At 40.1% G+C, this 14,622-nt stretch overlaps 1 protein-coding gene across 1 annotated transcript in view; it reads right to left on the reverse strand.

The window, feature by feature from the left end:
• The window catches only part of LOC133638627 (ciliary neurotrophic factor receptor subunit alpha-like), a 672,972-nt gene extending 659,043 nt beyond the window's left edge, over positions 1 to 13,929 (reverse strand). The window contains exon 1 of the mRNA XM_062031418.1: positions 13,730 to 13,929. The gene's annotated coding sequence lies outside the window, so the exon portion shown is untranslated. The remainder of the gene's footprint in view (positions 1 to 13,729) is intronic.
• Positions 13,930 to 14,622: the final 693 nt, after the last annotated feature.

Here is a 14,622-nt window from a genome sequence, read left to right on the forward strand (position 1 = left end):
ACTGGCATGAACAGAGCATTAAACTGTGGCATGAAAAGAGCATGGAACTGTGGCATGAAAAGAGCATGAAACTGTGGCATGAACAGAGCATGGAACTGTGACATGAACAGAGAATGAAACTGGCATGAACAGAGCATTAAACTGTGGCATGAAAAGAGCATGAAACTGTGGCATGAAAAGAGCATGAAACTGGCATGAACAGAGCATTAAACTATGGCATGAAAAGAGCATGAAACTGGCATGAACAGAGCATTAAACTGTGGCATGAAAAGAGCATGACACTGTGGCATGAAAAGAGCATGACACTGTGGCATGAAAAGAGTGTGAAACTGTGGCATGAACAGAGCATGAAACTGGCATGAACAGAGCATTAAACTGTGGCATGAAAAGAGCATGAAACTGTGGCATGAACAGAGCATGAAACTGGCATGAACAGAGCATTAAACTGTGGCATGAAAAGAGCATGAAACTGTGGCATGAAAAGAGCATGAAACTGTGGCATGAACAGAGCATGGAACTGTGGCATGAACAGAGAATGACACTGGCATGAACAGAGCATTAAACTGTGGCATGAAAAGAGCATGAAACTGTGGCATGAAAAGAGCAACTAGCAAAAACTCGGAATTGGACATGAAAACGAGCAGTATGATCTTAGCATGAAACAAGCAAAGACGCCCCGAACGACTAACTGGCAAAGATAGGCTTAAATAATAGTCTCTTGATTAGAGCAGGTGCGGGTTTCTGAACACACGAGGCAGGTGAAACTAATCAGTTGCCATGGAAACTAAAACAAACAAGGATGTACAAAAACAGGAACTATGGAGTCTTAAAACTAACAGAACATAACAAAAACATGATCCAGACCACAGATCATGACAACCACTGGATGTTCAAAAACCGTACACATTACGGAAAAAACAGAGTTGTTGGCAGGTATGGCAAAGAGACGGTTTAAGATTTTAACACACATTGTCGGTCGGATAAAACGAAGAAAAACGGCAAATATTTTCACAGAGATAAAAAAGACATTTCCGACTATAGACGGAAAAATCCCATGCCCTGAGTAATATAAAATGTGTCGTCTCAGTTGTACTTGCTGGATATTCTATTCCTTTAGCATTAACATTTTCCAAAGTCCACACGATTATCATTCAAGTCTATGAATCAACAAGAGGTGGTAATAACTTTACACTTGTTATCCATTTATCTCCTTTTTGACTAAGATATTTGGCTAATGCAAATGACAAATGACATTTTACTGTTCAGTCTTGAGTATCAGAGTTGTCCTCTGACTAACACAGTGCTCAATAAGTCAATGATGTCATGACGGGGGGGGGGGGGGGGTCGCAGCTTACTGAGAGGTTTGTTCTCCCGGGAAGCAATCCGACTATTCCGGACAAGGCGTGAAGGTAGGAACATATTTAATTAAAGCTGCAAGCAGCGTTGGTCGGGTCCGCATTTTGGCTGGTGCTAGTCCTAGGTGTCCCAATACTTTTGTCCAGTGGTAGTCCTGAGTGAGACCTACATAGAGGGTTTTTGTTTCATGTCTCTACGATATTCGTACTGGGAGTTAGAGGAAGTTGTGTCTGTGTTTTTTTCCTAGGTGCTGCGGCACAGTGGTTGTTTTCTTTGAAGGTGCGTAAAATCACAGCAGCGGATCCATTTCACATTGTCATTATAGGGTATTGTGTGTAGAATTTTGAGGACAAAAAAGAAACAATTCCATTCCACGTTGTCATTATAGGCAGCGGAGAAGCATCAGCGCAGCGGGTCTTTGAAGGCTCGTAAAATCAAAACGGTAGCACCTTCCAAAACGGCGTCGTCAAATTTTAATCGGAAGGGTTCAATCTCTCTCCTGTAGTAGTTTGAAGCCGAAACGACAAACGCGCTCAGAGGAGATAATGTTTGATGTTTGGTGACCGGATTAAACAAAAAATTAGTTTTGAAGGAGGGATAGCAAACTTTCTGTTGATTTTTGCTGAAGGATGTTAATCTATGAAATGCAGGTCTAAGTCAGACCTACGTAGAGGTTTTTGTTTGATGTCTCTAAGACGTTCCTACCGGAAGTTACAAGAAGTTTTGTCTTGTGTTTTCCTCTGAGAAGTAGTTTTGTCTCTGTTTTATTCAAAAATTGCGCTAGAGCGCAATTTTGAGTTTTGGAGTTGTTGTTTTTTTTTTAGATCGCAATTTCTACCAGTCCTGATGTGTGTGAAAAGTTTGGTGAGTTTTGAAGTATTTTAAAGGGGTCAAATTACAGCTCAAAGAGACAAAAATTTGTGTTTTTAGTCATTTTTTGTCTTGAAGGGGAAATTGCCAACTTCCTGTTGGTTTTTGCCCGATGATGTTGGATTATGAAATGTAGGTCTAAGTGAGACCTACATATACGTTTTTGTTTCATGTCTCTAAGACATTCGTACTGGGAGTTACAGGTAGTTTTCTTCCTAGGTGGCGCTAGAGCGCAATTTGTTTTAGGTTTTTTTACTAAAGTGGTTGGGGCACGTTTTTCTATTTGTGTGTCAAATTTGGTGAGTTTTGAAGCATGTTAAGGGGGGCAAAGTAGTGTGCAAAGCTGCGGAATAATAATAATAAACCTTACAATAACAATAGTGTCCTTTAGGCGGACCCTAATTAATCAAAACTCAAAAGGGTACAAAAAACAGAAAACAACCCGAAGGCAAGCGTGCCTATCGCACGTGGAAGCTAAGGCAAAAACTTAGGACATGAAACAACTAACCAAACTATGGCATAGAACGAACACGATTTACTGTGGCATGAAAACAAATAACTAGCAAAAACTTGGAATCGGACATGGAACGAGCAGCATGAATTAAGCAGATAGTCTTGTTCGTTCTATGCCGCAGTTTGGTTAGTTGTTTCATGTCTATAGTTTCATGTCCTAAGTTTTTGCCTTAGCTTCCGCGTGCGATAGGCACGCTTGCCTTCGGGTTGTTTTCTGTTTTTTGTACCCTTTTGAGTTTTGAATAATTAAATATGTTCTTACCTTCACGCCTTGTCCGGAATAGTCGGATTGCTTCCCGGGAGAACAAACCTCGCAGTAAGCTGCGACCCACCCCCCGTCAAAATAAAACAGGAAATGACAAAACAACATGAAACCAGACTTCACCCAGGTGTGACAGATGATATTGGAAAAGTATTTTATTCATGCAAAATTAATCCAGCGGGCTGGTTTGACACCATTGTTTTAAATCTGTGTTTTTCAACCTTTTCTGAGCCAAGGCACATTTTTTTCATTGAAAAAATCTGGAGGCACACCACCAGCAGAAAACATTAAAAAATGAAACTCAGCAGCCGATATTGACAATAAAAAGTTGTTCTCGCAATTGTCGGATATGACTTTAAAGCATAACCAAGCATGCATTACTATAGCTCTTGTCTCAAAGTAGGTGTACTGTCACCACCTGTCACATCACAGCCTGACTTATTTGGACTTTTTTGCTGTTTTTCTGTGTGTAGTGTTTTACTTCTTGTCTTGCGCTCCTATTTTGTTGTTAATTGTCACGTCATGTACGGATGTACTTTGTGGACGCCGTCTGCTGCTCCACACGCTGTAAGTCTTTGCTGTCGTCCAGCAATTTGTTTTTGTTTACTTTGTAGCCAGTTCAGTTTTAGCTTTGTTTTGCATAGCCTTCCCTAAGCTTCAATGCCTTTTGTTTATTTTTGGTTTAAGTGGCACAGTGGTTGAAAAACACAGTTTTAAATAGTCCTGAATCCAGACCCCCGCAAATCTAATCGCCAATAGAGTATGTTGCCAGTAGGCCTTGGCTGATAATCCAAAAATTGATGAATCGAACTATAAATGAGATTGAACTCGATAACATTGCCGTATTTGTTCAAATTCCATGTCTGTGTGTTTGTTTTATTTGTGTCTGTGCATCGTTTTCAGCACCAGGACCGCTAATGCCAAGCCACGTGTTACAACAGTGTGGCTTCATAGTAAAAGAGTGTGGGTACTAGACTGGCCTGCCTGTAGTCCAGACCTGTCTCCCATTGAAAACGTGTCTTTGCAGTTTATTCAATTGAATATAAATTGAAAGGGATTTGCAAATGATTATATTCGGTTTTTATTTACTTTTTTACACAACGTGACAACTTGACTGGATTTGGGTTTTGCACTTACGGAAGTGCATAGTCCATTTCATTTTGATTGTTTACTTTTTTAGGATAATGAAAAGTTCTCGATCTTCCATTTATAACAGTAAAAACAAACTAATGAGAAATAATTGTTTATTGCATTTTTAAATATTCTTTGCATTATTGGTATTATTATATATTATAATTACATGAATGCTTAATTTTGTCCCAAAATATTGCAGACAATAATATTGTTCACGGGCAATCATTTGTGGGGAAATCCCGGTCAGATTACAAGTACACTGCAAAAAGTCAGTGTTCAAAAACAAGAAAAAAAATACAAAAATGAGGGGTATTTCATTTGAACTAAGCAAAATTATCCGCCAATAGAACAAGAAAATTCGGCTTGTCAAGACTTTCCAAAACAAGTAAAATTAGCTAACCTCAATGAACCCAAAATAGCTTAAAATAAGTATATTCTCACTAATAACAAGTGCACTTTTCTTGGTAGAAAAAAAAAGAGACCTTTTTGCTGAATATGTTGAAAAATATTCTTAAATGAAGTAAATGCTAGTGCCATTATCTTGACATAATGATATGCGCTCGGCATCATGATTTATTTTTGTTCATGCTTGAAATAAGAAATGGTGACTTTAAAAAAGTAGTTTTCTACTTGTGAGTGTTGATGACACAGCTTTGCAACACTTGATATTCTAGTTTCAAGCATGTTTTACTCAATATAGCTCATCAAATTAGAACGATATGGCATCAGAGGTTTGGTCTTGAACTGGGTAAGAAGCTATCTAACCAACAGGAAGCAATGTGTGAAGATGGGTGAAAATTTGTCAACACGGCTAGATATATCCTGTGGTGTACCTCAGGGATCAATACTGGGACCAAGATTGTTTAATCTTTATATAAACGACATTTGTAAAGTTACAAAGGACTTAAAGTTAGTTTTATTTGCAGACGACACAACTGCTTTCTGTTCAGAGGAAAACATACAGAAGATAATACAAATAATAACAGAAGAAAGGAACAAATTAAAAAGATGGTTTGACAAAAACAGACTATCTTTGAATCTTAGTAAAACTAAAACAATGCTATTTGGTAATAGTAGGAAAGAGCATCATACACGAATACAAATAGACGGAGTAGACATCGAAAGGGTAAAAGAAACCAGATTTTTGGGAGTATTGATAGATGATCAAATGAACTGGAAATCTCATATACAAATCATACAACATATGGTTGTATGATTTGTATGATTACATTTTATTTATTTAAAAAAAAAAATGAAATCAACATAAAAAACACAATATATACATTATATATCAATATAGATCAATACAGTCTGCATGGATACAGTCCGTAAGCACACATGATTGTATTTATTTATGTAAAAAAAAAAAAAAAAATTTTTTTTTTTTTTAAATCCACCCCCCCCCCCCCCCCCCCCCCCACCGGTCCGCAGCTACAAAAAGGTTGGGGACCACTGCGGTATACCAGTACTGGTACAGTATGACGGTACTAATGAGTCAAAAACGGCAAAAAACATTTCAATAAAGAATAAAGCAAAATACGCCCTGGGCCAAAAATGACTTCATATTCTCTACTGCTCGCTAGTGTTACCATATCTGAGTTATTGTGCATAAATATGTGGAAATAACTACAAACGTGCGCTACGTTCGCTAACCGTGTTACAAAAAAGATCAGTTAAAATAATACATAATGTTGGATATAGAGAACATACAAACCCTTTATTTATTAAGTCAAAAATATTAAAGTTTGGTGATTTGGTAAAATTGCAAACAGCTAAAATGATGTACAAAGCAAACTATAACCTGCTACCAAAGAATGTACAACAATTATTCTCAACTAAAGAGGAGAAATATCACCTTAGAGGAAAAAATAATTTCAAACATTTATATGCACGTACAACACTTAGAACTTTTAGCATATCAGTATGTGGAATTAAATTATGGAATGGATTAAGTAAAGAAGTTAAAAATTGTACTCATATGATCCAGTTTAAGAGGTTGTTCAAAATAATGGTGCTTACAAAGTACAAAGAAGAAGAATTATGAGAAATACTTCCAACCTTATTGAAAATAAGATATTCTTCATCTCAGTATGTAAATGATGACTGAATTAATTAATTACATATTACAAAACTGTTGTGTATACTAATTCAAAGATGTTATTTTATTATATAAAAAGGTCAGTAAATGATTCTATATATTTGTAAACGCTCTGAAGTGGGAAAGGGGTAGGATTAAATAAGCTTTGCTTCTTCCTACTCCTTTTCGGGCTTGATGTAAAATGATATGAAATGGTGCGATGTATTATGATGTAAGTGTGTTCATGTTCCAAATAAACTATAGAAAGAAAGAAATGTCAGCAACAAGCTGTAATATCTTACTGAGATCATTTAGGAGAAAAACACTTAAAACAAGTAAAACACTCTAACATAAAATCTGCTTAGTGAGAAGAATGATCTTATCAGACAGAAAATAAGCAAATATCACCTTTATTTGAGATATTTCATCTTACTTAGATTTCACTTTTTGCAGTGTAGCAATGTCTCTAAATGAATGTTTTCATGATGTTAAATGTGCTATTTTGCACGGACAAAAATGAACAATTTATTTCCCATAAATTGGATTTCGTACACAACAAAATAACTGTTGATTGAAAAAAAAAAGTATAACATTTGTTTTGGGGTGGGTACAATTCTGATTAGGGCCCCGAATTAACCTGAGGCGGCCCTGGACACGGCCCTACGGGGCAGAACGCGTGGACCTAATCACTTCCTTATCCCAGTTGTGACATTTCCTGAAAACAATGAAAGGGACACGCCCCCTGGTGCAGGTAACAATGAGGTGTGTGCAGCAAAATGCACGCTTTAGAAAGGCAAATACGGCAGCTTAAATGAGGCCAAACTGTAGCAGAATCCTGTCATGTTTTCCAAGCCTCAGGTGCATTTAGATAAAAGCACACAGCAAGTGGCGGATCTTACCGGAAAGAAAGAGAAGGTGGTTGGAGGAGGCGTGGGAGTGTTGGTTTGCGGCTCTTGGAACGCCGTTGCAGACAAAAGATTTCACTTCCACGTCGCGTGTCTTAGATAAGTGCGTGTGCACATAATCTGATTCATTTTTGTTCTTATTCCGTCCTTCTTTTTCAACTTTCATTTACCTTTCTCTCACTTTTTTTCCTGTCACTCGCCCCGAAATGGGTTCAATAGAATGTTGAGGTATTGAATTTGTCGGAAGGAGTCAAATTGCGTATATTTCCAACTGTAATACGTCTAACTTTAGAGATAAATGGAGCTGCATGTGGAGGATGAATTCAACAGTTAGTCTATTAAGTTGTGTTCCTACAAGAGTTGTATGGTATACCAGTGGTCCCCAACCACCGGGCCGCGGATCAATTGGTACCGGAAGAAGAAGAACAAGAACTTCAACATAAAAAACACAATATATACATTATATATCAATATAGATCAATACAGTCTGCAGGGATACAGTATCAATACAGTCTGCAGGGATATCGTATCAATACAGTCTGCAGGGATACAGTCCGTAAGCACACATGATTGTATTTATTTATGTAAAAAAAAAAAAAAAAAAAATTTTTTTTTTTTAATACAATAAATACCGATTTGAAAAATTCTCACACCAACCATTTCAACTCATTCAGACCATTCATTTTATTCCCATTTTCAAAAAAATTCCTGTTTTTCCCGAAATTCCCAATTTTCGGGGAAATTTCCATTGAAATCAATGGGACATTCTTCAAAGTTCCACAACTGCCACATTTTTCCTCTGATTCAAACTGTTCCAACTTCAAACTGTTCAGCCTATTCGGGAATCGCGGGTTTTCCCTTGTCAAATTCCCAGATTTCCCAGAATTCCAGGTTTTCCAGGGCATTTTTCCCATTCAAAATGGATTGACCATTTTTCAAACTTCCACCATTTCCACATTTTTCAACCGATTCAAACCATTCCACCTTCAACACATTTCCACCATTCTGGAAATTCAAACTACTTTTTTTCCAAGTTCCAAAAAATTCCATAATTTTCCATAATTACTGCTTTTCCAAAGCCCTATTTCCGCCTTTTTTTTCTGGCGACTACTCCTTCCACATTTTTTCAACAGATTTCAACCGTTCCACCGTCAAAACATTTCTCTTAATCAGGACAAAAAACAAAGTTGTTTTTTGAACTGGAAAAAATTCCCGGTTTTCCCGAAATTCCAGAAATGTTCACAATAATGTTACTACTTCAACATTTCTCGACCGATTAAAAAAATTCCAGCATCAACCATTTCATCTCAGTCAGGCCATTCATTCTGTTTACGCTGTTCCCAAAATTCCCAATTTTTGGGGAAATTCCCATTGAAATCAATGGGACATTCTTCAAAGTTCCCCAACTGCCACATGTTTCATCTGATTCAAACTGTTCCAACTTCAAAATATTCAGCCTGTTTGGGAATTGTGTGCTCTACTTCAACAAAACAAAAACAACAATTCCAGGATTTCAGTTCAACTTCAGCATTGGAGCAATCACACGCAATTTCTTCAGGAATTGCCTCATCTAGTTGAAATTTAAATTATAACACTAATATTATTAATATAATAATCGTTACACCCCTACATGATGCAATGCTGGATCACCATCTCACCTTCACATCATCAAGTAACAATGAAAGCCTGATCAGGGTTTTTGGAGATGTGCTCAGTGCAAACATTCATTCTCAGTCACTCTGGTCATGTGTGAATAAAATTCCAGAGCAACTGTTCCAAATCCCCCAAAAAAGCCCTGCTATTCGTGCCTTAGGCATGAGTGGTACATAAGAGTTACATTTGCTGGGTGAGTAGCTGTCTACGACTTGATCACAATCCAAGCCTTGTATGGGTTCCGGCTGCTTCCCACAGGCCAAAAAACCTGGGAAGTAGCCTGAACTACTGTAGGTGTGAATGTCGCTATATGGTAGTCGCTATATGGTAGTGCTCTGACTGACAAGTGATCAGTCCAGGGTGTAGTCACCCGATTGGCCCAAGTCCCAGTCACCCCGAATAAGGTGAGTTGTCTAGAAATTGGACAGATGCACAGACTTTCTCCCATTGAGAAGTGAATACATCTTTTAGGATACTTAATACAAAAGTTTTTGCCCCCATTTTCCCCAGCATTGAATCAAAAGTGCTCCACTTCTCTCACGTTTCTCAGCTCCACTTCCCACCATCTTCCAATTTACAGCCTGTGTGTATGTCAGGGCATTAACATGCGCCCACGCTTCCCTGTGATCAAGCCCACACTTGGACAATATGTCAGAGGATGATCCTGGCGGTAAATAGCATCCTCCTTTTATCTTACCTTACATTGTCTGAGGCACAGACGGCAGCATTATGAGACGGGGATGGGAGAGGAAGGTGAAGTTAAGTTTATAGGATGTAGGAGAATAAAAGTGAAGGATTCTGCCTAAAGGGCCTCATCATCGGCCCTTATTTCTTTGTTCTGGACCTAAAAAATATGTCTACAGGAAAAATCACCCCCAGTAGGGATTGTAGGCTTGTTTTCTAAAGTCCTGGCCTGCATCAGACTTCTGATGTCACCTACAGAAGATGGGTGGCAATTTTATATCGAGTAGTATGTATTTTGGTATATTTTCAAGCAGAATTTGAAGGAAGTATCAAGCCTGCATTGTTGCAGATTATAGCAATACAAGAAGGGGTCGGCCCGCATACATTTCCAAATGGAAAATATGGACCTCTCCAGTCAAATTGGGACGGACCAAGCGAGAGGAGTGTAATGGGAAATGGGCTCCAGTTCTGTATAAATGAGATGGAAAGGAGGTAGTTCCAAGCACTGATTATTAAAAAACTAACTGACATTGTGGGAAATGACTGCCAGATTCAGTTTTAGCATTAAAAATAAAAACGCAAGGAGAACTTGTAAGTGAAATTTCAGTCATTTGAATGCTGTGGGTCCTTAAACGTCCTGAGAAGAAGCTTCTTCAGCGTTGGAAATGTGCCATGTTATGCAAAACAAAATGTCCATTGCAGAGGACACTCGTTCTCAGGAGGAAGTGAGAATATAGGAATGAAAAGTATCATTATCGTAACATTTTAAAGTAAGTTTAATATTTTGGATTTAGATAATAATCAGATATTCACGGATGCTTGCCTCATCTTTTGAGTTCTAAATAAATCCTCCCTTGGTAGATGTTATGAATAAAAAAGATAGCAGTCAAATAAACACCAAAGCAGTGACCAGAGGGGACTACAACGTACAAAGGCGCAGGACTAAATTTGGCCAAATGGTGAGGTCTATCAGAGTCGTGGAACAGACTGCCAGCCCATGTCAGAAACTGTGAACATATTTAACATTTAAAACTGCACTGAAACACTTGTTGAAAACTAATCAGACATGCACGCACACTTAGATTATTCACTTGTTTTTTTGGTTTGTTGCTGGTTTTATTTATTTTTGGCCATGGTCTGTGCTTATGGTATGCTTGCAATGTGTACTGTCTTGTTATGTATGTATTATTTTGTATCACGACCTGTTGAATGTTTACTGTACTAACCTGCCTTAGGACAACGGATGACAATGAGCTATTGTGCTAACTCCGGCATATTCACATTGTTGCTCTATTTTGATGAATATGCATTGTCCTAATTCAAATAAATAAAAGGAATATTCCAGGTTTGTGCATGACTTGATTTCTCTTTCGACATTTGTGTCATTTAAGAATGTTATATAGTGACATCGTGTCATGCGCTACATTTGTATCCTTCAGCATTTTAGCACATTTTGACCCTCAAATCCGTTGGTATGGCAAATCCAAGAGGTTCCACAGAGAGGGACATATTTAAAGTACTTTACAGAGTCTACAATCAATGTCACCTCTCTTTCCTCTTAAGACAAGTTATTTCCTCCAACCCTCCCATACCACAATGTCAGTTATCACAGTCCAATAAAATCGAAGCACCCGTCTCAAATTTTACTCCTCAAGTTAGTCATCTCTCCTCCTCAAATGCATCAATTTCTAAAGTAAACACGACTTAACGGCCTTTGTATTTAAAACAGGATGTAAAACTTGAATTTTTTAGTAGACAGTTTAAATGCATGTGTGTGTAATGGTTGGCACGCAGGTATATCACACACACTCCCTTTTACTTATTATCTCCCCATGTATCCCACACACATAAAGCTCTCTTCCCGTCTGGTGTTGCTTCCAGCACAAAACCAAACCATGTGTGGGAGCTAACCTCGCTGTCCAATAGAACATGACCGTGTTATCTCAGGAGATTCTCAGTAGTCTCAAGTGGTGAGGATCGAAGAAGAGTTGAAAAATGCCTGTGGGTTGGACTTTTAAGACTTGCCAAGATTTCTGGGCTGCAACAGGTCTCTGTCACCGCTGTCACCATATTTCCTTAGCTTGTTCGTTCTCACCGCCGCCGCTCATGCTTTGTTCCTATTGGAACCCCTTTCACTTTCACTCTGACTTCAACTCGCTCTGTCACTCTCTCTTCTCTGCACCCCCGTCTCTCTTTCGCTCCCTCCTTCTCCGCCACCAACAAGGCATGAAAACGGTGCTCCATTAGTAGTGCCTGGACTAAGCCCAGTCTGACACGTCCTGCTTTGATCAGCCGTGAGCTGGGCTAAACACCCCGCTAAACTCCCAGTCTGGGGAGGAGGAGGAGGAGGAGGAGGAGGAAGGTGGGGAGTCGGGGTTAGGGAAAGATGGGATAGTGAAGATTAAAGCGGGAAAGTGAGATGGAGACGCATTTAGTCTTCTCCTTCATGGCTGCGGCTTAGTTATATCATCTAACTTTATTTTTGGAGGATGCAACGTGTCCGTCTGGCAACACACACTTGTGGAAGGACGCACATTTCCACTGACCAGCAGCAAGTGGACGAAAAAGCGCTCGTCTTTTTCCTCCCGAGGAGCGAAGAGAAAAGGGATTTCCGCTCAGTGCTAATCAATCAGGCCATAATAATGGCTCCCATGCCTAGCTGTCGACCAGAGGGGTCAAGGCATCCCGTGACCCGGCGCTCAGGACCCGGGGGCCAAAGCCCCTCTCAGAATAGCACCCCAGGACAGACTCCCCGGGCTAATTGTCCGAGCCAGTGTCAGCCTTTTCAATGCCCCCCTCTCCCCACCTTCCACTTTCTCCCTTTTCTTCTCCCCGACTCCTCTCCTCCTCGCAACTCTGCAATCCTCTCACTTTCTATACAACTCCGAATTCCACAATGTCTGCCAGCGTGCAGTATGGAACGGTAGAAAGAAGTGGCGCTTTCTGATTAAATAAGGAGAGATTGAATAACAAGGGACGATAGACAGTGAGTTCAAGGATCAGCAAAAACATACTGTAACTGTCACAGGTCTTTCAATTGCCTCAAATGGTCTTCAGGAAGTTAGGATTCTAGAATCAATGTCTGCCAGCGTGTAGGATGGAAGGGAGAAAGAAGGGTTACTTTCTGATTAAATAACAAGGGACGATGGACAGTGAGTTTCAAGATCAGCAACAACCTAACTGTCACAGGTCTATCTATTGCCTCAAATGGTCTTCAGGAAGTTAGGATGCTAGAATCAATATCTGCCAGCGTGTAGTATGGAAGGGAGAAAGAAGGGGTACTTTCTAATTAAATAAGGAGAGATTGAATAACAAGGGACGGTGGACAGTGAGTTCCATGATCAGCAACAACCTAACTGTCACAGGTCTATCTATCGCCTCAAATGGTCTTCAGGAAGTTAGGATGCTAGAATCAATATCTGCCAGCGTGTAGTATGGAAGGGAGAAATAAGGGGTACTTTCTGATTAAATAAGGAGAGATTGAATAACAAGGGACGGTGGACAGTGAGTTCCATGATCAGCAACAACCTAACTGTCACAGGTCTATCTATCGCCTCAAATGGTCTTCAGGAAGTTAGGATGCTAGAATCAATATCTGCCAGCGTGTAGTATGGAAGGGAGAAAGAAGGGGTACTTTCTGATTAAATAAGGAGAGATTGAATAACAAGGGACGGTGGACAGTGAGTTCCATGATCAGCAACAACCTAACTGTCACAGGTCTATCTATCGCCTCAAATGGTCTTCAGGAAGTTAGGATGCTAGAATCAATATCTGCCAGCGTGTAGTATGGAAGGGAGAAAGAAGGGGTACTTTCTGATTAAATAAGGAGAGATTGAATAACAAGGGACGGTGGACAGTGAGTTCCATGATCAGCAACAACCTAACTGTCACAGGTCTATCTATCGCCTCAAATGGTCTTCAGGAAGTTAGGATCCTAGAATCGGGTTGACCACCACGATGCATACAAAACCCCCGAGAGAGGACATGCACAGACTCAAACAAGAGAGCAGGAGAATCCAATGACATTCCTTTCATTCCAAGCGTACGCTGCTAATTAACAGCATTACATCCCACAAGGCGGAGGGACAGATTGATGGAGCTGTATCCCGGGGTTGCACCAGCGCCACATCTCGCATGCCATGCTTGCCTCCCTTCACTCTCACAGTCCCATTCAACTCTCCTCCACACTCCGCCAGGTCGTGGTCAGACGGCGGAGCGGCACAAAAATCCAAAGACTCATTGAGAATGTGAAATAAAAATCAATTGGCTACTCACTGGGCACCTCCTCTTTATTTCTTGCTTTTTCCTGATCTGTCACTCCCTTGTGTTGTGCCAGTCCGATAGAGGAAAGTTGCCGTCTCCGTACGTGAGGCGTGTGTATGAGCGCTTGTGTGGAAGAGAGAGGCAGAGTGTGTATGTGCCTGTCTCCGGGTCTCGCAGTGATCTGAGTGAGAGAGCTGAGGCTGTTTTAAACAGACTGCTCTCCCCCATGTGACCAGCCCAGCCACAGGCAGGAATATATTACTGACACACACACACACACACACACACACACACACACTCGCTCTCTATCTCTCCCATTCCATGCTTACACTCATCATGTCCACAGTGCACCCCCTAGCCACCGATCAGAGAAGTGTAAGTAGCAGCCCACACCCAGAAGACACACACAGCAATATGCAGAATGGACAATGATCAACAGGGTTTAGGTTGACAATAAACTGGAATAAAATGTGACGGGTGTTTTCAATCTATCGTCAAAATATTCCTTTTTTATAAATCGTATCTTTAGGCTTACGGTATTATTGCTCCACAGTTTTCTGCAGTACGGCACTAACAAAGGCTTATTGTGTTTGTAATATTGTGTAAAATTTCCCTTGTTTGACTTTTGTCATTTCATCAATCAATCAAAGTTTATTTATATAGCCCTTAATCGCGAGTGTCTCAAAGGGCTGCACAAGCCACAACGACATCCTCGGGTCAGATCTCACACCAGGGCAAGACAAAACTCAACCCAATGGGATACAATGAGAAACCTTGTTGGCGACCGGTGCAATGGTTGTCGAGTGGATCTAGTTAATAGTGTGAGAGTCCAGTCCATAGTGGATCTAGTTAATAGTGTGAGAGTCCAGTCCTTAGTGGGGCCAGCAGGAGATCATCTTGAGTGG

Source organism: Entelurus aequoreus, linkage group LG21 (genome assembly GCF_033978785.1).
Source record: "Entelurus aequoreus isolate RoL-2023_Sb linkage group LG21, RoL_Eaeq_v1.1, whole genome shotgun sequence".
Classification (NCBI taxonomy): Eukaryota; Metazoa; Chordata; class Actinopteri; order Syngnathiformes; family Syngnathidae; genus Entelurus; species Entelurus aequoreus.